The following is a 24,881-nucleotide window of genomic DNA, read 5'->3' as shown; positions in this document are numbered from 1 at the left end:
AGTCTGTTTTCTACGGTGGCGCAGTGGGTAGCGCTGCTGCCTGACAGTAAGGAGACCTGGGTTCGCTTCCCAGGTCCTCCCTGCGTGGAGTTTGCATGTGGGTTTCCTCTGGGCGCTCCGGTTTGCTCCCACAGTCCAACAACATGCAGGTTAGGTGGATTGGCGATTCTAAATTGGCCCTAGTGTGTGGGTGTGTTTGTGTGTGTCCTGTGGTGGGTTGGCACCCTGCCTTGGTTTGTTTCCTGCCTTGTGCCCTGTGTTTGCTGGGATTGGCTCCAGCAGACCCCCGTGACCCTGTGTTTGGATTCAGCGGGTTAGAAAATGGATGGATGTTTTCTACAGCATATTAATTAATTGTCTTTGAATGTTTTTCAGTCTTCTTTTTTTGAATTGGTTAGTTGCAGATTTTTACACTTTAAAGTCATATCCTCTTTTCTTATATGAAAAGAAAAAACTCATGATGTGAATAAGGGAAGACATATTCTTAACTTGATCTTTTTCGCTATCGTCTTTTGCACATATGATGAGATCATTTTTGTATAATGCTTTTCACTGAGCACAGACTGAAGTTTACTGCTAAAATGCAAATTATCAAATGTATAAATTACATAAAACAAGAAAATAGGTTAAGCAAATTGTGAGACAGTGCAATTTCATACTGATTAACAATTTATGTCCATTAATGTTTCCTGGGTTTTGCAAGTTAACACCAAAAGAAAGAACAAAACCTCCAGTCAGTTGCATCCCTTGAGAAAATAAACCTCTGGGCGTCCACAATCAGTTATAACATAAAATCAAAAGACACATCACAGTCCTGTAGGCCAACCAATCACTAACACCCTTCTGGGCATTCTGTAGCATTACATAAGTTCATGCTGTGGATAGATGTGTACTAATAGTCTAGTCTAACTCCATTCCACTCCCCACGTTGCTGGTGTAATAAACTAGATGGCTAGAATGGAACTCATATAAGACACAGGGGTGGTGGTAGCCGGGGAGGATGGCATACTACCCAAAGCAATGCTTTTAATCAATGAGACCAAATTCATTGCGAAATTAAATGTTCAGCTTTGCAAAGAAAATTGAGAAATAAATTGTATTTAACTTCCAGTGAAATCCAAGAAAGACATTTAGTTCCTGTCGGGAAGCATTTTCATGCATTACTGCTACACACATCCACTTGTCATTAAGTATTTTGCATGTCCTTAACTAGAATAAGGTGGTTGCTAGGTAATTGCAGGGGGAGGGTGGGGTTTAGGAAGAAGGCAGCTTTCCAAGTAGTGAGATTTTGCTGAGGAGACAAAATCATGTAATGTTCAATGTGGTGTGTTTTGGTGTATCGTCATGTGGAAAATATGCAACATGGCACATTTTAAAAAAATGTACTGCACTTCTCTGCTGAAATTGATTTTACTGGTGTGGTGTGGTGTAAATCAAAATCAAGAATGAGTCTTTAAGAAGCAATATTCCATATTTTCCACACCCTATAAAAAAAAACACAAAAACTTTCACACCCCCAAAAACTATTTATTTATTTCATGTTTCTCAGTAGTGTAATTGCCTACAAAATTAATTTTAATGTCAGTTTCACAAAACCGTACGTAAATTGAAACTTGCCTGCTTCACTCATCATTATGATGAAATAACGTACCAGCATTTCTATTGGTTAAAAAAGGACTTTTTTTGCCTCTTTCCCTTTCCTGGGTGACACTTTTCAAACAAAGCATTCTGTACAATTTTTTTTTTTTATTGTTCCCTTTTAATCTGTAAAATATATGCTCTGCTAACAGAAGTGATTGCTACAAAATGGTGCCTTCTTAAATATCAGTGGCCTTTCTGACTTATTTTACACAATACTCGTATCTGTCTGAAAGATATCTTATGATTACTGTAAAGTATACCATTTGAAATTGGTTCAGTTGTTTTATATATTCATCGCTTTAACTTTAAAGTGTAAGTACACAGTCACAGCATTATTTCAACAGTCTGCAAGAATTCTATAATTTTCTAGACATTTAATAACTAGAATATCTAAATGTATTATTTCTTTAAAGGTCTTAGTCGGCACTAGCGAGGAAGGAAGCAGATGTTGATGTAACATTCTTTGAAGGCTTCTTTTTTTTTTTTTTGCAAGTTCTTACATCTGCCTTTTTCTTGCTTATTTCCTGATTCTTGTTCTCTCTGTGTTCAAGTGGGTTTCACCAGGTACTCCAGCATCCCAACAACATGCACATAAAAGCTGCCTGCCGACATTAAAGCTGCCCAGAATAAGTGAGTGTGGTTTATGATAGACTGGTGCCCCTGCATGGTTGATTTTTGCCTCGCCTTTAACACTAGAATTTCTAGTGCCAACAAAAGAACTCGTAAATCCGGCCCACCTTAAATGTCTTCGCACCTCTCTGTCAGCATCTTTTGTCTTCTGAATGTGTTGATAAGTCCAAGCAGCAAGCAGTCTGCTATACCATCCCCCCACCGCCTCAGAACGGGCAAGAAGTTCTCCCAGTTCCTGCCTTGATTGATTATCTTGGGAGTGAGCTACCCAGAATTGTAAGGGGAAATAATTTGTAAAAGTTAGCGTTTTTTTTTCACTTTTATTCTCTCAGTCACGATCACGATACCACAGCCCCAGATGTGACGCAGTTATGTTTTATCTGAAACAGGGAATAACTGTAGATGGGAGTGGTGTTTTGAGACAAGGGAAATGGAAATTCTCTGATCTGGAGGGATAAAAGCTGACACACAAACGCTGATGAATCTGCCTTCTTCGTATCTCACCGTCACTTGAATTCTTTTTTTATTCAGATTTATTGAGTGTTCCTGCTCACGCTGAATTAGTATGCACCTTATGCTCCATGATGTCAAAGCCGCACTGACAAAAAAACAGAGACATAGGTATATATGATATTTGGAATACAGTAATCCCTCCTCCATCGCGGGGGTTGCGTTCCAGAGCCACCCGCGAAAGGTGAAAATCCGCGAAGTAGAAACCATATGTTTATATGGTTATTTTTATATTGTCATGCTTGGGTCACAGATTTGCGCAGAAACACAGGAGGTTGTAGAGAGACAGGAACGTTATTCAAACACTGCAAACAAACATTTGTCTCTTTTTCAAAAGTTTAAACTGTGCTCCATGACAAGACAGAGATGACAGTTCCGTCTCACAATTAAAAGAATGCAAACATATCTTCCTCTTCAAAGGAGTGTGTGTCAGGAGCAGTGACTGTCATAGAGATAGAGAGAAAAGCAAACAAATCAATAGGGCTGTTTGGCTTAAGTATGCGAAGCACCGCGGCACAAAGCTGTTGAAGGCGGCAGCTCACACCCCCTCCGTCAGGAGCAGACAAAGAGAGAGAGAGAGAGAGAGATAGAGAGAGACAGAGTTTGTTTTTCAAGCACAAATCAATACGTGCCCTTCCAGCTTTTAAGTATGCGAAGCACCGTGCAGCATGTCGTTTCAGGAAGCAGCTGCACAAAAGATAGCAACATGAAGATAATCTTTCAGCATTTTTAGACGAGCGTCCGTATCGTCTATGTGTGCGAACAGCCCCCCTGCTCAATCCCCCTACGTCAGGATCAGAGAAAGTCAGCGCAAGAGAAAGAGGAAAGTAAGCTGGGTAGCTTCTCAGCCATCTGCCAATAGCGTCCCTTGTATGAAATCAACTGGGCAAACCAACTGAGGAAGTATGTACCAGAAATTAAAAGACCCATTGTCCGCAGAAACCCGCGAAGCAGTGAAAAATCCGCGATATATATTTAAATATGCTTACATATAAAATCCGCGATGGAGTGAAGCCGCGAAAGGCGAAGCGCGATATAGCGAGGGATTACTGTAACTTTAATTAAATTTTATGACCTGCATAGTACATTTCAGAAAACATTGTGGCGCTGATGCAACATTATTCATATCATTTATATTCATTCACACACCTCCTTGCACTTGTAATCAGTGACCGCCTTTTTTTTTTTCAATCTCGCCCATGCAATCTCCTTATTTTGGTGCGCGGTTCTGTTTCTTTTGTACTCCAGGACATGCAAAGGAAAGAATAGTATAGAGAGGTCAGTTCCACGCCATGTGCAATCATCAGATTCAAATGCTAATAGTTCCCACACAACCATGGGCTGTCCTTTCTATGTTTACGACATGTGTACCTGTTGCAATGTACACACTTCTCTCTGTGCTGTTGTTGTATCCTCTTTTGCTTTATCCATCGCCTTTTCTTGTAAGAAGCGCTGACAAAGTTCTTCTGCAAGGTGAGCCATGAACATTCTTCTTTTCTCAGTGGTCCCCGTGCATGCCTTGTACAGTACATGTGCGTTGATTGCCACCAAGTCAAGTGTGTTATAGCGTTAGCAACCAGCCACCTGCGTGCTTTTGCTCGCACTGAATAAGCTCACGCCTTCTGGTGCACGATGTCAACGCAGCACCTTCTAACCACAGTTCTAACCACAGCACCACTGAAGCTGTCATATTGTACTTGCACCTTTTGTGAAAGTGTTTATTTGATATTTGGCCATCAGCCTTCACACATTATACAGTTCATGTCTACATTTTGTCATTTATTACTAATACATGAAAAGCGTTTCTGTTTTAACGATGTGTTTACATAGACTGTTGTAGATACAAAGCACATATTTCTGGGTAGCTCACTCCCAGATAATAAATCAAGGTACGAACCGGGAGAACTTCTTGTCCGTTCTGAAGCAGTTGGGGGGGGGGGATGGTATAGCAGGCTTCTTGCTGCTTGGGCTTATCGACACATTTAGAAGACAAGAGATGCTGACAGAGAGGTGCAAAGGGATTTAAGGTGGGCCAGATTTACGAGTTTTTTCTAGTGTAAATGTTGCCGGATAGGCGCTGGCTTTCTGCTGCCTGGTTATGGCATACATGATGTGACCTACAGAACCCAGAAAAAGCTAGTGTAGGTGAAAAGATACAAATATAAAGTGTCTTATTGTAAAAAAAAAAAAGGTATCAACACAGGTAAGAAGAAACTCAAGAAGTATAGCAATATATAAAATAAATTGACTGAAAGCAAATCCTACCGGTACCCTAGGCCTAACTAAACAGACTTTACTCTCTTCCAGGCAGGATAACTACAGTAATTCAACTTTCATACCTTAATGCGACACAGAAAAGCCCCATTCCTCAGTTTTAACACTGGCCTCTCTTCTCCTGCTAGATGAACCCTTCTATCTTCAAGCCATTTCTGACCAGAATGTTTTTTGAAGCACTTGCAACGGATCACTTCCAGGTAACATTCCAGAAATTACTTGTTTAGTCAGGACCAGCTTCTAGGACCTCTAAGTCAGTTCTCCCTCTAGTGGCCCCAGATGTGTCTGCAGTCCTGAGACTAACCTTCTGATAATGCCCTGGGTAACCCCAAAGTCACTGTCGGTTATAATAGGAAGCAGAATGTCAACTAAACAACATAAAGAGCCTACTTGCTGTCTGGTGTACTAGGACCATACCACTCGAATAACATGTACTTCCACTATACTATCACCCTCATGTGGTGCTGTTCTGACTATACTGATATGTACAGTACAGTACAGTACAGTATCTGCATGAGCAACTTACTGCCTGATTGGAGTCCCAAAGCTCCTGATGGCACTTATGAACTCAGTCCCAACAGGTTCTCTTTCCACAATGCATTAGTAATGTAACTATAATGTCAGTATTCCTGATAGTGTATCCAGGTCTGGTGCTCCTCCTTGCCTGTGAATTGATATCATAATGCTTTTTGTTTCTATTTGTTTTTAATATATTATAAGTGTATTATGTACACAAAACCATGCAGCAATACAAACATCACAAAATAAAATAGACATTCTTTCCTGTGTTTTTTTTTTTTTGTTTCATTTTGTTTTCTTTCCTGAGCTACCCTTATTCCCTACAGGCCACTGAGTGACACTTCAGTGAATCCTAAAAGCACAAAAAAGAAGGAATATGACTATAAACAAAATTTCAAAATATTTTCCACCTGTAAAATGAAAAGTTTCATTATTCGAATGTCTAAGCTGGTGGTGGTAAAAATGAGCCTCAGATACAGAGTTGGTCCCACACTTACAATATTATACATGTTTTCAACACCTACTATGCATTTATTTTGTTCATTAAGAGTAAGTGATGTTCTTGTACATAGTAAATTGTGTTTCATTTGCTATATAGATAATTTTACTAATGCTGTTGGGAAAAATAAATGTACAATTGTGGTATTTTCACAATTCTGTCAACAATATAGAAAAAAATTTGAAAGAAGCAAAGGTTAATCAAACAGAGCTCATTTACCTCACAGATGTTCTTAGAACCTTTTTGTAGTTTCTTTGTAGTAGTTCTGTGGCCTCATTTCATGCTTTGAACCCAGTATGAACACTTTCACTCCCTAAATTATTTTCTATTGCTGTTGTGTAGTTATTATTCAATCTCTATGTCCCTTTATTAACTAAAATCCCTTTTCTCCTAAAGTAAGATATTGTGGAATGCAAGAAATAATACATCAGCATATGTTTCCTTTGTAATATATGGAGTTGTTCAGGGTAAACTCTTTAAATGTGTCCACATACAATTGATAAAATAGTTTTTTCACCTTTGATTTCCTCTTAAGGCAGCCATAATTCATCCTTTTTATACCTGTTGCTCAAACTCATCACCTGAGAAAAGAATATTCTGGAGAGTCTATTTGCTTAATGGAGGTTACTTCTGGTGTGGTTGGTTAACCTATACAGGTGTGTGGTCACCCAGCACTATTGATCACATTGTGTATTTAAAACAGCAAAGAAGCATCACTCATAAACCTTACAGTGACCTCTTTCTTCTGCATCTTCTCCCTTGTCACAAAGTAGCTCCAAAACACATATGAACACACTAATAATATGGATAAGAACCAAGAAGTGTCTTTTAGTTTTTTGTTACAGTATGTGAGCATCCGGAAGTTATTTGGAATACATACAAGTTAATCTAATAAATTAAAGTACTTTGCTTTGAAGACGCAGGACAAAAGACAGTGTTTCTCTTGTTTGATTGATCTTTCTGTTAAATAAAGCAGTATTTTTAAATATTATTATTAAGGTAAATATTTTTCTGTTATCTGAATAATGTGTTTGTGTGTTGCCAGACAAAGTTCTCTAGTTATTTAGTTGTTTCATTATGTTCACTATCAACACACTCTGAACCAAACACATTAACACGTTCTTTAAGGTGAAGGTGGCAGATCCAGTCACATCTTTATTTTAGTAAAAATGTTGACAAGTAAGGGTAGTACTTTTTCCTTTATTATACTCATGCAGGAGGCTACACCACACTCACTGTTCCTGTTCTATTGGGTCAATTCCCAATTGATTGTGTGGGACTGGACCGCATGTCTGCCGGGAGGGGGGGTTGCCAACCAGGATCCTGAGCTGTTTTGTTGTGTGATGGGTGCAGCAATGTGCTGTACCAGTACATGCTCCCCAACCTGACCTAACATGAGTGCAAAAATTTATAGGGAATAAACATGAAAGCAAAGTTTCACTTAGGTTGGTCTATTTCAAGTATCAGCAACACCCTTAGAATTTCAGACACCCCACCAGAGTTTTCATCGAGGAAAGTCAGGTGGGCACATCTGAAAACCATGACATAGGAAGAGAATTGTGACATGTTCATTTCTGTTTGATGTAGATTTTGATAATGCTTTGTTTCTTTTTTTCTTGCTGCTATAATTCCAATGTTTGCAGGGGTGCAAAGATGGTCACCAAGATGGTTATAACATCATGGGGACATAGTTATATGGTCTTGGGGTCATTTCAGAACACTGTATAAGCTGACCTAAAAAAGAAATTGTCAAATGTTCATAATTTTTTTGAGAAGCCAGTCTTTGTCAGTCGAATTGTTGGATAATATCTGAGCACTTTTTCTAGTTATGCTTGAAAATTATTTTTCTTTATGTTTTTGAACATGTTTTGTTGCTCCTGTATTCCTTGTGCTGCAGTTTCACCTTTTCTGTTTAGCACTTGATGCTGTAACATTAATTTCCAAACTATTAAGTAGGCACATACCCACTGTGACTGTGTTAGAGTCAGGTCGTCAAACAGCCCCTTACAAGCTCAATGAAATTCACTGGTAGATTCCGATTTTTAAGGCAAATTGTAGACCTAAAAATATTTTTTGTCTTTCTGCTACTGACTAAAACTAGGTGACTCAAACGCATCTTTATTAATGTTTTTATTCTTTTACTAGTTGGTTATGACATATTCATTTATACATACACATTATTTTTCATCCACCATTGCATCTTACTAGAATTGCATCCGTCAATAATTATACAAAAATGTTTTTTTTCTAGGAATAAAACAAATAATAGGACCAGTGGAACATTTCAAATCAGTCTATCCTGCCTGTTTATGCTTTGGATTAATGCTGCCCTGCTGATCAACTTTTTGAAAGGATTACAATGAAAGTGGGTAAAATATTGGCAGTAGGTAAGGTTAAGCCAAGGGAAATATATATTTGTTAACTGTCTGGTGACATTAAATCAATTTATAAAGCTTCACTTAACAATTCAAGTTTTCAGGGCAAATGACTGTACAACCCAATTGTGAATAAAATAGGTTTGACTTCAAAAATATCCTTTCAGAATGGGCCCGCTCCCACCTCTTGCTTACTGACAATTTAAAAGACAAAGACGTTAACACATGTGAAGAATAGTTGTGTTCCTAAATGCAGTGAACAGAATTGTGATTCATAGATTACACAGAGGCTGGACAGCTTTGAGGAATAGTAGAGCAGGAATTGACATGCAAGCCAGAAACCACAGGACATCCGAACATTGCAGGGTGGGACTGAAACAATATATTTACATTTTTCTTGAACCACACTAAAAAAATTTGCAGGAATCAGAGGTCATTGTTTTATAGTTTTGATGTCTTTTTTTAAACCAGTGAATATGGTATGCATTAAGTATAGGCTCCATGAAAGGCACAATCTTACAAGGAAAAGGCAAATTACAATATGTATATCTGAAAAATAAAGATACATCTTGTTTGGTTATTCTTTATTAAAGTGTATAAAATATTTCTTGTACTGTATCATGATGCATACCAAGAGATATGTATTATTACAGGGACTTCAGAAAATAAAGTTTTACTTTACTTAGTTTATATAACTATCCACAATGAATCAACCACTATTTTACCTTGATTATTGGGCTGTAAATTCTGGTGAATTAATATTTAGTGACATCACAAAATACATTCCAGATATCTTAAAATGAAATTTACTTTTGAAGATATCTGAAATACATTTTGAGATATCTTAAAATAATTTCTTTAACATTTTAACATATCCGCTGTTACATTTGCAATATCTCAAATGCATTTCAAGATATATCAAATACATTTTCAGATATCTCAAAATAAATGCATGTGTATATATCTTGAAATGTGTAAATTTAAATACAGGTAGTTGTCGACTTACAACCTATGCGTCTTAACAACCATTTGATTTACGATCGTTAGCTCGTTTTATGGGCAAACAACAGTTATCGCCATGCCAGCTCTGTATGCCTTGACTCATTCATCTCGATCTCAGTTTATTATTTGCAGCGGTTTCAACTACTTTCAGTTACATTATTCTTACAATTACAGGAAAAAAGGCAATTGATCTTGACAAAAAATGAAGGTGATCAAGCAGTATGAGGGAGGAAAAAAAGTGAACACGATGGCATGTGACTTTAAGTTATCCCATTGTAACTGGTGTTCGCTGCACATGCTATTCTGCTGCACTTTGGCTTTGAATTCAGTTAACCTCCGAATCTCCTCTATTGTGACTCACGATGTACTGCTTTGTGCAAAATGCTACGAAGAGGTAATGAAACAACACTAAACTCCTTCATCTGCTAATGTTTATTATTAATGGGCTGAAATGTTAAAACAGATAACATATGAGTGCACAAACTCTGCTGGTACAATTCCACCTCTCAGAGTTAACACAATTAACACTGGAAGAGGCGAACACTGATGAAATAACATAACACAGAGAAAGAAAGAACTCGTGAAGCTGTTAAAAGTTCAGCACCCATGCAAACAACAGTAATAACGAAACAAAATAATTTTAAAAAATGTACACAAAAAAAGGCAGAAAATCTACATAATGTGCCAAAAATTATGATAAAAAAGTACATAAAACAAACTATATGACTTGAGGGTCTTACTATACAGTACTATACATGTGGTCGGGTTTCAATACATATACCAGTCTGTCTTACATCCAGATCTACTTACAACTGGTCTGTTTGAACCAAACATGGTTGTAAGTTGACGACTACCTGTACCACATATATGCTTTACTTTTATTTCCTTATGGGTTGCGCATAGCAGGATAAACAAGAGTCTACTTCTTAGTTAATATAATACAATTTAAATACTGAGAGGATGCATAGAGGATCTCTTTTTTCAAATTAGCTAGAAATGTTATTAGATGAAAAGAACTTAAGACAAAATGAAACATCTGCCCTACAAACCCATATCATATTATATATATATATACTAGCCGACGTCCGCCGTAGCATATGACGGTGTAAGAATAGGAACGGAAAACGGTGAGAAAGGAATTCAGAAATCAAGTAGAAATAAATACTTCTTGAAAGATGCAGTGTGCATGTAGAATTTCCGGCCAAGTAGGATTACATGTGAAAGTGATAAATAAATCAGGCTTTCCAAATTTACGTACTATGGCCATGGCATCCTGATAGTTTTGTTGCATGTATCTTGGACTTCCTGGAAATGTGGATGGTAATATGATAATTTTGCCTACATGTATGTTGTTATTTTCAGCGTTTGCTTGCAATGCGTCTGATAGTTCCACGCGCAGATCTTGTTGATGTAATCTGAGATAGTTGAGACGCGCGCCCTCTGTTTTAACATACGCATCTACGACGTACTGTTGGAATAGTTTGCCGCTGGAGTGCAAAATACTAAATGTATTCCTCATTGCTAATCTTTACGCGTAAAATTGGCATTGAGTAAGCCTTATTCGCTTGGCGGTTCTTTTATCGGAAACATGTTGTAAATCTTTGTGCCAGCCAATGTCTCCGTAAGGGAATAAAAGTGGGAAAACCATAGGATCGCAATTCATATTGAGCGTGGAAATCTGTTTACAGGAGTTGCCTATGGGATAGACGCAAATGTCCCTTTCGGCAGGCGTTTCGCCATCTTCTCCGACGAAAATCGCTGCAATGTTGGGGCATTGTATCATCGTAAATCCTGCCCAGGGTTTTCCTTGAAAACCATTCGTACAGATGCTGTTGGATTGGACTGAGCGATTTCATGCATGTGTTTGTATGATTTAGCGAAGGGGTTAATGGTTCTGAGCATGGAATCTAGCCGGAGAAGTACATTTTCGCTGCATGCAGAATTTGCTTTATATTGTAAGCGTACTTCAGTAGCTTGCGCTGTGTCAGAAACATACAACTGTCCATATCCTGGAGAGGTAGAAGTGTTAGCGTATGGTGGAGAGATTTGGTGATAAATTTGCCCGTGTATTTTAAAACAGTGTGGTCCGTGGCCAGGAGGTTGAGTTATCTATGCACCCATGGAAGCAAACGCTAGAGAAGAGTTGTATTTTCATATGTGTTCACGATAATTTTTAGCTTCTGATGTTTGCTGTGTAAGAAGCTGTTGTAAAGACACAGGTGGCTCCCGCAAAGGTGGTAAGGCTACTTTACCATTGTGGCAGCACCTCGAGTACTTGTTGGATATATTACGCTCAGCAGGCCAATATAGTGCATGACATGGAAGAAGACGAATAGGAATCGAGAAATGCCGTGTTGGCTGCGTGTGGGCGGGACCAGTTTTGAAGTGGAAGCAGGACAAACCAGAAGAGAAATATATATATATATATATACAGTATATATATATATATATATATAGTTCAATGTTCCTCTCAATTGAAGAAAAATTAGTTTCTAAATAGTAAGCATGATTTTTTTTATGATTTTTCATTTATCAGTTTATTCTGAAATAAGGGAGAATTAGTTCTTCCTCCGATAATCTTATTATATGCACCCATAACTTTTTAAAGTATGTGGCTTGTATGTAAATACAGTGTATTCAGAAAGTATTTAGACCTCTTCACTTTCTGCACACTTTATTGTACTGTAGATTTTATTTTAATTGGATAAAATAGCAATTTTTGGCCATCAACCTACACTTGATAACCCATAATGACAAAGCGAAAACACATTTTCTGAAAGGTTTACAAATTTATTAAAAATCAAAAAGTAAAATCTCTCATTCATAGATGTATTTAGACCCTTAAAGCAATACTTTGTAGAAGCCCCTTTGTCAGCAATTACAGCTTCAAGTCTTCTTGGAGTAAGCCTTTACAAACTTTGCAAACCTAGATTTGGGCAGTTTATGCCATTCTTCCTACCAAATTCTCTCAAACTCTGTCAGACTGGATGGGAAGTGTCTGTAAACTACCATCTTCAGGGCTCTTCACAAATATTCTATGGGGGTTTAAAGCTGGGATTTGGCTGGGCCACTCATGCTTCTAGTCAGTGTCATGTTGAAGAGTGAATCATTGCCCAAGTCTGAGGCTGTATATATGTGAATTATGTGAATTTCCCATCGGGATTAATAAAGTATCTATCTATCTATCTAGAGCAGGTTTTCTTCAAAAATCTCTCTGTATTAGGCTGCATTCATCCTTCCCTCAATTCTGACCAGTCTCCCTGTCCATGCCTCTGAGAGGAACCCCCACAGCATGATGTTGCCACAATAATCCTTCACTGTAGGGATGGTATTAGGTGGGTGATCAGCAGTGCCTGATCTTAGTGCTTGGAGGTCTGCTCAAGAGAAAATCAGGAATTTTTGCCTCATCGGACAAGAATCTTTTTTTCTTTAAGCTGTTGTATGTATTTCACTTGAGAGTGGATTCATAGCTACTCTACCCATAAATGCCTGCTCCATTTAATCCTCCTGAAATGGTTATTTTTCCAGCAGGTTCTCCAATCTGAACAAAGGCCAACTCTGCGAAAAGCCCTGGCAGTTCCAAAGCTTCTTCCATTTCACAGTTATTGATGTCATTGTGCAATCCATAAGGCCTCACATTGGCATGCTGCAGCATGTCTTGTCATTTGCCAAACACTATAGATTAAGTTATTCCACTATAGGCAAGGTTTCAGCAGACCAGTAGGAATACATGCTGCTGTGGCCTGCCTCCTCTCCTGATCTTAACCCCATAGAGCACCTTTAAGAGACCTTAGATACCAACACCTGGAGACACGATGCAACAATCTGCCTGTAGATTTGTTAGGCCTTTCTGCGGGAATGGGATGACATCCTACAATTGCAGATTTAGTGGCTCATTGGCAATGTGTGCAAGAGGTGTCAAGGAGGAGTACCTGTAGGAGGTGATCATACAAGTTATCAAAGGACTGAAAGCTGACTGTTTTTAATGTTCACAGTTGTTACTGTTTTCTTGTTCTTTCTGTTGTTGTACTGATATGTTTTCCTACTATTCTCATTTGTTTAATTGTTATTTCAGCAACCCTTAAATTTCAGTCCAACAGTAGCTGCTGCTTTTTTTCATCACTTTACAGTATGTATATAATATAGCTTTTCAATATATTTACCTATGCATTATGTTATTGAGAGCATGTTTAGAGTTGTATTCATTCTTTCTTGCTCATTGTATCTAGGCTTTGTTTCCAACAGTAATAATGGATGTTAAGTCAGATAACTGATCATTAAAGAATTGCTTCATTTTTTAAAGAGTCTCTGCTAGCTTTATTTTTTTCTATTGGGGTGCACCATTATTCAAATTTTGGGTCCAAACTGATAATGCATTCTTTTGAGTCATATCAATATTTTGTTTCTCCTATTATTTCTGCATTTTGTTTATACAGAAAGTGCAATTAACGTTCTGTATGAACTGATGACTTAGAAGAGTAGTATTTAAATATTTTAATCATTTTGTGTTTGTGGCATTTATCTTTCATTAACAAATCAAGTCAAAGTCATGTGCACTTAATTGCTTGTGTTATTTCTTTGTTGGTTTAAAAGGAGACATGATGTAATGCAGCTGTGAATATGCAAGTTATGAATTTTATTATTTATTTATCTTAATTCTCTCAAATAGCTGCTCAGCAGAGAAAGGAATAACTGGTTGCATTGCAGACAACATTCATTTTCTTCATTAGTTTGTGTGATTGGTCCACTTTTGGTGAATATACGTATATATATTTTTTATAAATTTATACTTAACCTCACCCAGATGGAATATGTGTTGCATACTGCTATTCTGTTGTCAAAGATTTCATAGTGAAAAATTCCACTCAGTTGATATTATACTCAGCACAGCATCCAGTAACCAGCCCTGTTTCTTTGGCTTTTATTTAATTTGTCATCATATTCATGTAATCTTTTAGAAATAGTTTAATCCAATATCATTTTTTTAAGTCACTATCAGCTGATACTGATATGAGGGCTGAAGTATTGTGCATCTCGATGTCAACTTTATTAGGTATTCCTACCAATCCAAAATTATTAACAGCTAAAAATTAAACAACAGAATCATTTGTGAACCTACAGTAAGAATTATGTATGTGTGTGTATTTAGAAGAGAATATGAGTAACACAAAAGACCTAATTAGTGCTGAATGCTTGTGTGATTGTATGCAGTGATTTTCATGCATAAAAGCTACACAGATGTATCGAGAATGGACCAACTGGCCAATAAATATGCAGCCAATGACTGCTGTGCATAAATGAGCACAAGAAGATGGCACATCTTGTGTGGAGTAAATAATGGGCTTTAGACAATCAGCTAACAACTGAAAAGAACACTGGTATAAAAAGAGATTTATCAGAGTGCACAGTTTATTATATTTTGAATATGGTAGCTACCAGTTAATAAAAAAACAAGAATCTGCAATTGCTTTGAGCTAAGATGCACAAGCACAAGAACAAAACACTGGAATACCAAGAAGAACGTTGGCCAATGATGAGTCCTAGTTCTTTCCAATTAATGCCAATGGAATATACAGAATATGGTGCAAAACCCATGAACACATGAATTCGGCCTGTTGGGTGTCAACTACATAATCTGATGGTGGTGGTAGAATGAGTTTGTGTTTTCCTGGGACACAAAGGGTCCCTTGATGCAAGTAGATCCAGTCTTGAATGTTACAGGATGTCTTGACCTTACTGCCAAATTAAGAGCCTCCCTTCAATGTAGCCATTTGAAACTCCAGTATAGTGTTACATGCTATAAGAACAAATATATCCTGGAATATTTTTCAAGAACCCTGAATAAAATCCAATTATGCATTCAACAAATGAAGTAGAACAAGCTACACTTCTGATACCAGTTAATTTTCATCATGTATGGGGCAAAATGGAGCTTGGTAGGCAGGGATTGGGCAAGAAATCATCTTTCTTATATGTACCCTTTTTCTTTCATTAAAATTAAATATTCTCAAGAAAGGAGGACATTTCTAAAGAGTTTCTAAGCTTGTACCTTTCAGTAATAAAATCAGGAATTGAATTATCACAAATACTGAAGGTGAGGAGGAGGATTGTACTAAATTTCTTCATCTTTACGGTACAAAATATTACAAGCTTTTATACTCACCTGAATTATTTAAACCTGAATTATTTAAAACAACAGTTCTTAATATCTTTCCAAATATAACCTACTTAAATAAAGTTGATATGCATGTTTACTGGCAGTGCCATACTTGGCACAAAACATGGACAGATGATGCTAAGTAACTAAAAGCGGTACTTAGCTTAAGTTAAAAACTCCTTAGTTATACATAAAATTGCTAAATTAATTTTTAAGTATCCAATTATTATAACAATACGTCTGATGATATAATCAGATAGCCAAGGAGGATAGAAAAATAAAAACTCCAGCTGGTGAAATTCTGTAGAAAAAAAATCTGCAATGGTTCCAATGACAAAAGAGTGTCCAGCCCCCAATGGGCATTCTACCACACATAAATTTGCTTAAGTAACTCCTTATTGTTTTTAAGCTTCATCCTTAAATTACTTTTAAGCTTCTGCTCTTGATGTAGTGGGGCTCGGCAACAGTTGATCACATCACAGAAAACTGTAGAATTACTTGAATCAGATGGCAGTAGCACAAAACAGCAGTATAAAAAACTGAAAAACAGAAAATAAAAAAGGCTAATAATTATTGCAAATCCAAGATGCACATGATTTTGCAATAAATATTGTATATAATCTTTAAGAAGTGAATGTAAAAAGTAGTGAGAGTTGATTATAGGGTCAAGAGCTAATAAACATTCCTTTTAAGCATCATCCAACAGCTCTTTGCATCAATGTTTCATGTCCTTCTGCCATTATCTTGGGTTGTTACAATAGTATTTTAAAATCAATTGTAAAATGCACAGGTAAGCAATGTAATGATACTAAAGCTGGTAAGATCTGTTCAAATTTGATACTAGATTCTGAATTAACTGCAACTGATTAATGTGTTTCTTAGGAAGTCCTGTTAAGAGAGCATTGCAATAATCTAGTCAACTAAAAACAAAAAAAATGATCTGACGCTCTTCATTTTCAAATAATACTGCATTAGTGCGATGATGTTTTTTGATTGGTCTGTTCAGGTCATAAAATGATTTCTTCAAAATGTCATATATTTGTCTCTTTCTTTTTTCCCTGGTGCTGCACTGACATCATGCACCAGAAGGCGTGAGCTTATTCAGTGCTAGCAGGAGCAGGCAGGCGGCCGGTTCCTGTGTGCTATAACAACAACAACAACATTTATTTATATAGCACATTTTCATACAAAAAAGTAGCTTAAAGTGCTTTACATAATGAAGAAAAAATAAATAAAATAAATAAATAAAAGACAAAGTAAGAAATTAAAATAAGACAACATTAATTAGCATAGAATAAGAGTAAGGTCCGATGGCCAGGGAGGACAGAAAAAACAAAAGAAAAACTCCAGATGGCTGGAGAAAAAAACAAAATCTGCAGGGGTTCCAGGCCACGAGACCGCCCAGTCCCCTCTGGGCATTCTACCTAGCATAAATGAAATAGTCCTCTTTGTATTTAGGGTTTTCACGGAAGGACTTGATGATGATGGTCATGCAGACTTCTGGCTTTTAATCCATCAATGTTGGAACATCATGGTGCTTTGAGTTTGCGCCGCCACCACAAAGAAACTGGAAAAAGAAACAGAAGAGAGAGTAGGGGTTAGTATGGATTTTAGAGCCACCATGAATAGTTATTATAATGAAATGAATATACAGAGTATCAGAATTAAATTAAAGTGAAGTTATGAGAAAGCCATGTTAAAATAATGTGTTTTCAGCAGTTTTTTAAAGTGCTCCACTGTATTAGCCTGGCGAATTCCTCCTGGCAGGCTATTCCAGATTTTTAGGTGCATAACAGCAGAAGGCCGCCTCACCACTTCTTTTAAGTTTTGCTCTTGGAATTCTAAGGAGACACTTATTTGAGGATCTAAGGTTACGATTTGGAATATAAGATGTCAGACATTCCGATATATAAGATGGGGCGAGATTATTTAAGGCTTTATAAACCATAAGCAGAATTTTAAAGTCAATCCTGAATGACACAGGTAACCAGTGTAGTGACATCAAAACTGGAGAAATGTGCTCGGATTTTCTTTTCCTAGTTAGGATTCTAGCAGCTGCATTCTGCACTAGTTGCAAACGATTTATGTCTTTTTTGGGTAGTCCTGAGGAGTGCATTACAGTAATCTAGTCGACTGAAAACAAACGCGTGAACTAATTTCTCAGCATCTTTCAATGATATAAGAGGTCTAACTTTTGCTATGTTTCTTAAGTGAAAAAATGCTGTCCTAGTGGTCTGATGAATATGTGATTTAAAATTCAGATTACAGTCAACAGTTACCCCTAAGCTTTTTACCTCCGTCTTGACTTTTAATCCTAATGCATCCAGTTTATTTCTAATAGCCTCATTGTATCCATTATTGCCAATCACTAAAATTTCAGTTTTCTCTTTATTTAGCTTTAGAAAATTACTATTCATCCATTCAGAAATACAAGTAAGACATTGTGTTAGTGAATCAAGAGAATCGGGGTCATCCGGTGCTATTGATAGGTACAGCTGTGTGTCATCAGCATAGTTGTGGTAGCTCACGTTGTGCCCTGAGATAATCTGACCTAATGGAAGCATGTAGATTGAGAAGAGCAGAGGACCCAGGATAGAGCCTTGTGAAAAACCATATAGGATATCATGTGTCTTTGAGTTGTAATTACCACAACTAACAAAGAATTTTCTCCCTGCCAGGTAGGATTCAAACCAATTTAAGACACTGCCAGAGAGGCCCACCCATTGACTAAGGTGATTTCTAAGAATATTATGATCAATGGTGTCAAATCTAAAACTCATATCTAGAAGGATGAGAACAGATAAATGGCCTCTGTCTGCATTTACCCGCAAGTCATTTACTACTTTAACGAGTGCAGTTTCTGTGCTGTGATTTGTTCTAAAACCTGACTGAAATTTATTAAGAATAGCATGTTTATTGAGGTGGTCATTTACCTGCATAATGACTGCCTTCTCTGAAATTTTACTTAAGAAAGGCAGGTTAGAGATGGGTGTAAAATTTTCAAGAGCAGAGGGGTCAAGATTATATTTCTTAAGTACGGGTTTAACTACAGTCTTAAGACAGTCTGGGAAGACCCCCGTATCTAATGACGAATTTACTATGTCAAGAATATTATCAATTAGCACGCCCGATACTTCTTTGAAAAAACTTGTTGGTATTGGGTCAAGGACGCAGGTGGAGGGTTTCAGCTGAGAAATTATTTTATGTAAATCAGGTAAATCTATCCTGATGAAAGATATTAATGTGTTTGTAACGGAGTACTGGGGTTTAGGAGGATCCTTAGTATTGGGGACATATACTACATTTATTTCTAATATCATTAATTTTTTAATTGAAAAATACAGCAGTAGCCTCACAGGTTTTAATGGAAGTACTTTGGAGGCATTCCTTTGAGTTACCTGGGTTTAGCAGATGATCAATCGTCGAGAATAAGACTCTGGGATTACTAGCATTGTTATTTATAATCTTAGAGAAATAGCAGCACCTCTCAAGACGGACTGTGTTATTGTATTCTGTTATTTTAACCTTTAATATTTCATAGTGGATAGTTAGTTTAGTTTTCCTCCATTTACGCTCAGCTCTACGGCATGTTCTCTTTAAACACTCTTTGGGTCTTCCATGGTATAACATGCTTGACCTGGCGGCAATGAATGTACATGTACTGTACAAGGCATGTACAGGGTCCACTGAGAAAAGAAGAGTGTTCATGGCTCACCTTACAAGAAAAGGCGATGGAAAAAGAAAAAGAGGATGCAACATCGACAAGCTTCTGTTCCAAGATCACTGCTTCCCCCAGGAAAGCAAACTCAGTCAGTGTCAGGCGCTCCTTCAATGTAATTGGAACCACAACATAGAGAGAAGTGTGAACATTGTGAACATTGCAACAGGTACATATGTCGCAAATGTAGGAAGGACGGTCCTTGGGCATGTGGGAACTGTTAACATTTGAATTTGATGATTGTATATAGCGTGGAACTGACCTCTCTGTACTATTCTTTCCTTTGCATGTCCTGGAGTACAAAAGAAACAGTACCGTGCACCAAAATGAGGAGAGCATGAGCAAGATCGAAAAAAAAAAAAACGTGGTAACGGATTACAACTGCAAGAAGGTATGCAAATGAATATAAATAATATGAATAATGCTGCATCAGTGGCACAATTTTTTCTGAAATGTACTATACAGGTCATAAAATGAATTATTTCAAAAATCATATATACCTATGTATCTGTTTTTTGTCAGTGCAGCTTTGACATTATTGACGTCATCATCTGAGTACACCTCTGTTATAGGACGTCTTTATGTGAAAACAGCAGTGTCACATCGGGGGGAGAGTGAACGTGACTGGGAAAATAAAACTAAGTAAAAAAAAAAAAACAAAGCTAACCTTTACAAGTACCATAAATTTACACCGGCTGTTATAGAGTCAAATCAAATTTATGTTTTTATTCTAGAACAGTAAGAATAAGAGCAGCTCACTTCTCAAAACGGAGTTGTCCGGGGTCGAACGCATGATCTTTGATTACCAGTCAGCAGTTCTTACCGCTGCACCACCAAAGCAGTCATATTAAGGATGTGTCAATGTCGCACCCTATCGCAAGTTCTTTTTCTGCAGTTATATTCTTGAACAAAAAAGTGTACAGTACTTGTTTTGTTATACTTGTACATTTTGTGAAAATGTTTATTTGATATTTGGACTACATTTTGTCAATTATTACTAAAACATGAAAAACGTTTCTGTTTTAACGATGTATTTACATAGATTGTTGTAGACACGTAACACACATGAAATGCATGTGTTCCAAATGTAGTATTTACTTTATACAACTCTAAGCAACTGACACGCAGGTAAACAGACTTGAACTGAGAAAACTTTGTGTGGCGGCTGGGGGATGTGATAGCAGGCTACTTGCTGCCTGTCAACACATTTACTAGACAAAAGACACTGACGGAGAGGTGTGAAGGGATTTAAGGTGGGACGGATTTTCAAGTTTTTTTGTAAGTTTTGGTAATTCCAGTGTTAACAACTACAATGTTTAGACAATTTTGGAAGACCCTTGTATCTAAGGAAGAGTCAACTATGTCAGGTACACTTTCAGGTAGCAAATCAGAAACGTTTTTTGAAAGAACCTGTTGGACCTGGCTTAAGGACACAAGTGGAAAGTTTTAGTTGAGTAATTATTCCTCAAAGTTCATTCCTTTATTTTTGAAATAAAATTTAAAAAATACAATTTCATTTTACAGAGTACAGAACTTAGTACATGTTGGCTAATACTGCTGTTTTAGGAATCAATATGAGGATCCCCCATGTTGGGAAAAATGTATGAAATTCAATTCTTAACTATACCATAGATTACGGGTTAGAAATGTTGAGTTTAGTAAAAAAAATTAAGGGCAAGACCCCATTATGATTTAGAGTTTGGAGTTACAAAGGGAATTTAAGTAAAATGTGTTTGTAGATTTAATTAATATCAAGCCATATTTTGTAGAGGATTCACATATCATAAGGATAGCTTTCAGGGAATGATTGCACCCCTTTAATCTGAATGTAAATAAAAAGCATGTCTCTCTGTAAAATATTGAAAAAAAATCATTTATCAAGTAAAGTAATTTAAATTATTACAAAGGATATTGGCACAATGCTCATTTGAGCCATTTGTTGCATATTTCAACACCACATTTGTCGTCACTATTCACCCTCTGTAAAAATGTGACACATGTATGGTATCCCAAAGCCTTGTGTTGTGAGATTCTGCGAACATATTGGGGACATACTGTTTTGTCTCCTGGTTCTTATGTGAAAAAGGTACTAAAATGTAATTTTATCAATAGTATATAGTATAGCTGGAGTTAAATTAATATGTGTTAATTCAAAGATGATAATAAAATACAAATTGTAACCATACATTTTCCAGCTACATGAACCCCAGATGAATTCTTTGTCTATCACAGGTCTTGCTCATGGTCAAACTAACACATATAGCCAAATAGGACTCGCTGGATGTGGGGAGAACTATGAACACATGGAAAAGAACCAATACAGACATTTGAAAAATCTACAAACTCCAAGCAGACAGTGGTAAGGCTGGTAGTCGCACCTGGCATGCAGATACTGTTATGAATGGACATCACACCTGGTACCCTGCAACTGTGTAGAATTAGCACCAATTACTGCCTCCCCATCAATAAAATGAGCAATACATAAATTCTAATCTTTTTAACATGTTTACAGTTCCATACATAGCCTTCCTCCGTTTGATCACATAGTATGTGTCTTCATTTTAGTTCACATATTACCTTTAACTTTTTTTTGGCTAATGTTCACAAAAATGCCATTCATATGGATTTGTCAGTGTTTTTTTTTTTTTTGTAATTCTAAGGTAGTTTGCAAATAGTTTAAAGTCTGACAATGAACTGCCAAATAAGGTAGAATTGTTAAAGAAACACAAAAAAAGTTCTTAGTAAAATTACATTATATTTAAAAAAGTAACTTCTCCAAAGTGTCATGCAGTCCTTTTTTTATCATTTAACATGCTTCTGAGACTGATTTTTAATTCTTCAAATATTGATTTCTTGGTCAATATTATGCAGGGTGGCTAGTAGCAAGGACTTTTGATAGGCACGGAAAACAAAAACACTCCACTAGTTATCAGCCTAAATATTTTCAAAATGTTTGACCTTGAATTAATAAAACTTTATTCTTATTATTATTTAGTATATTTTAAGATATTTTTCTGAAAGTGTGGCTTTAGCAATCTAATCTCTGGCAAGAGCAAGGAGCACGAGAGTATTTTAACCTATAGGGTCATTACAGAATTTCTTTACAATTTCGACTGCACTTGTTCACCTGAATAATGAATTGCTGCATAAAATATACTTTCAGTTACTTCCCAATGATCTATTAGTTTGTATCACTCATTCATTTTACTTCATTTTAATTTTTACTTAAGTAAAATATCCAACATGTTGTGTTTAATTTAGACTTGTTTTAATAAATAGCACAAAATACAGTATACATGTTAATCAATTTAAAGAATCATTCATAACATACTGTAGATCTTAGATATTTTTAATTAAAAAAACCTTTTTTTAATTTAGTTGTAAATTGGGATCTTATTAAGGAGTAACACTGGCTCATTGTGAATCAGGAGACACCTGCGTTGCCACTGATTGCTGCAAGAATCTCATGATGTCTAGTTTTCCAAATATTCACTTTACACTTTTCATTTACTGGTAAGAATGAAAATGGCTGAGCAAGGTACTTGACCTGCATACTTAAATGTATGCTATATTTAAAACAAATATGATCATTAGCAAAACAGAGATGTATTATTACTGTAGTAATGTATGATAAACAAATAAAGAATGCAGGATTATCTGATATACTGTATAGTATATCCTGACTTGGTGGTACCCATTAAAATAACCCCTGGAGTGGAAACATTGGAAGAGAAACAAGTAATTTGCATAAATATATTTTTAAAGAGCAATTTAAGTTTAAAGAGTGCAGAGCACAGGTGTGATGCAACATGCATACATTCTTCAAATAAATTATTAGAGACACAGTGAAATATGCAAAAAAGGTAAAAATTGTACTGTTGGAAGTGAATAGTTGATCTTTTAATCAACACCGTAAGAAAAAGAACATATACTATACCTCCATTCTTTTAATTTCAAAACCTGCTTATCCAGGACAGAGTCTCAGGGAAGCTGCAACATATTAATTTCCCAGGAAGGGGTTTATAGAGTCTTAATGTAGTATATGCTGCAATACTGAAGCAACACCAATGTGTACTACAGCTTCTACTCCACTCTGCAAGCCTAGGAATTTCTAAACTGCAAAGAGTCATATAGGCTGTTCATCGAAAGAAGAATTTCACATCTATGAAGTAGTACAAATTACTGGAAAATATTTGCTTAAGTATAAATTCCAGTTACATCAAAAAAGTGAATTTTTAAAAAACTGAGGAGCAAAAATGGTACTTATTCTCATGACTCAACTGGCATGAAAAATAAAAATGGATATTGATAACACAAGGTAAAGTGCAAAGGCTTTGACAGTATCAGGGGTGCAAACAATGAAAATAGTTAGGACATAAGGGATAACCCTTTGCATACTGAAGATCTGTTTATACCCTAGAAGTAAACTATTAGAAGACCTGTTTTTGTTTGTGGCAGCCTAACTGCTGTAGGTTATAGCAAATTAAAGTAAAATGGAAACAATTAACTTACAAAACTGACAAACTTTTAGCTAATGACCCCTGCCTTTATATTTCCATGCATTTTTTCAGGAGAAGACCAAAAATATACTATTAAATAAAAATAACATGCTACCATACATTTTAAAACTTACATTTATAAAGAGTAAATATTAACATAAATATTAAAAAGAAAATACACAGTCCACAAAAGCAGCCACCGTATTATTTAAAACTTCTGAAATAAACTTTTCTTCTTTTCAACAGTACATCATAGCTATTAAGAAACAGAATCAATCACTGCACCAACTGTGGTCATCGCTGCTCTTGTGAAAAGAATGGAGATAAACCCCATCAACTGAGAGAGGGAGCGGCAAGTTTGTTGTACCACGTGAATGTCACTGACAGAATAAAACTAAATATTAAAAAAAACCCACGTATTTTTACAAGTAGCCAAAATTTACACCAGGTGTTACAGACTTAAATCAAATGAATGTTTTTATTATATTATAGTAATAATAATAGCAGCTCACTACTCAAAACAAGGAGCATCCAGACTTGAACCCACAACCTTTTGATTATAAGACAGCAGTTCTTACCTTTGCACCATCCAAGAACACATATTAACTTTTTGTCAATTGACATTTGAGCTTGGGTTTTAAACTCATTTTTTTCCTTTGGTTATATTCTTGAATAAAAGTGCACGGTTATTTGATATTTGGACTAAAGTCTTCACACAATATACACTTCACGTCATTATTACTATAACAGAAAAAGTTTCTGTTTTAGTTATGTGTTCAGCATTTCTTGCCTCACATTTTCTGTCATCCTACACTTACACAGATCATTGTAGACACGGAACACACAAGAAATGCATGTGTTCCAAATAACAATATATTATTTACCCTATACAACTCCAGGCACCTAACATCCAGATAAAAAGTCTTGAGCTGGGAGAACTTCATCTGCGTCGGTGGGGGGATGGGACAGCAGGATGCTTGTGTTGACTGACATATTTGCAAAACTAAGACACTTATGGAGAGGTGTGAAGGAATTTAAAGTGGCTCAGGATTACAAC

The sequence above is a fragment of the Erpetoichthys calabaricus genome, chromosome 3 (assembly GCF_900747795.2).
Source record: "Erpetoichthys calabaricus chromosome 3, fErpCal1.3, whole genome shotgun sequence".
Classification (NCBI taxonomy): domain Eukaryota; kingdom Metazoa; phylum Chordata; class Cladistia; order Polypteriformes; family Polypteridae; genus Erpetoichthys; species Erpetoichthys calabaricus.
This window is presented reverse-complemented; position numbering follows the sequence as displayed.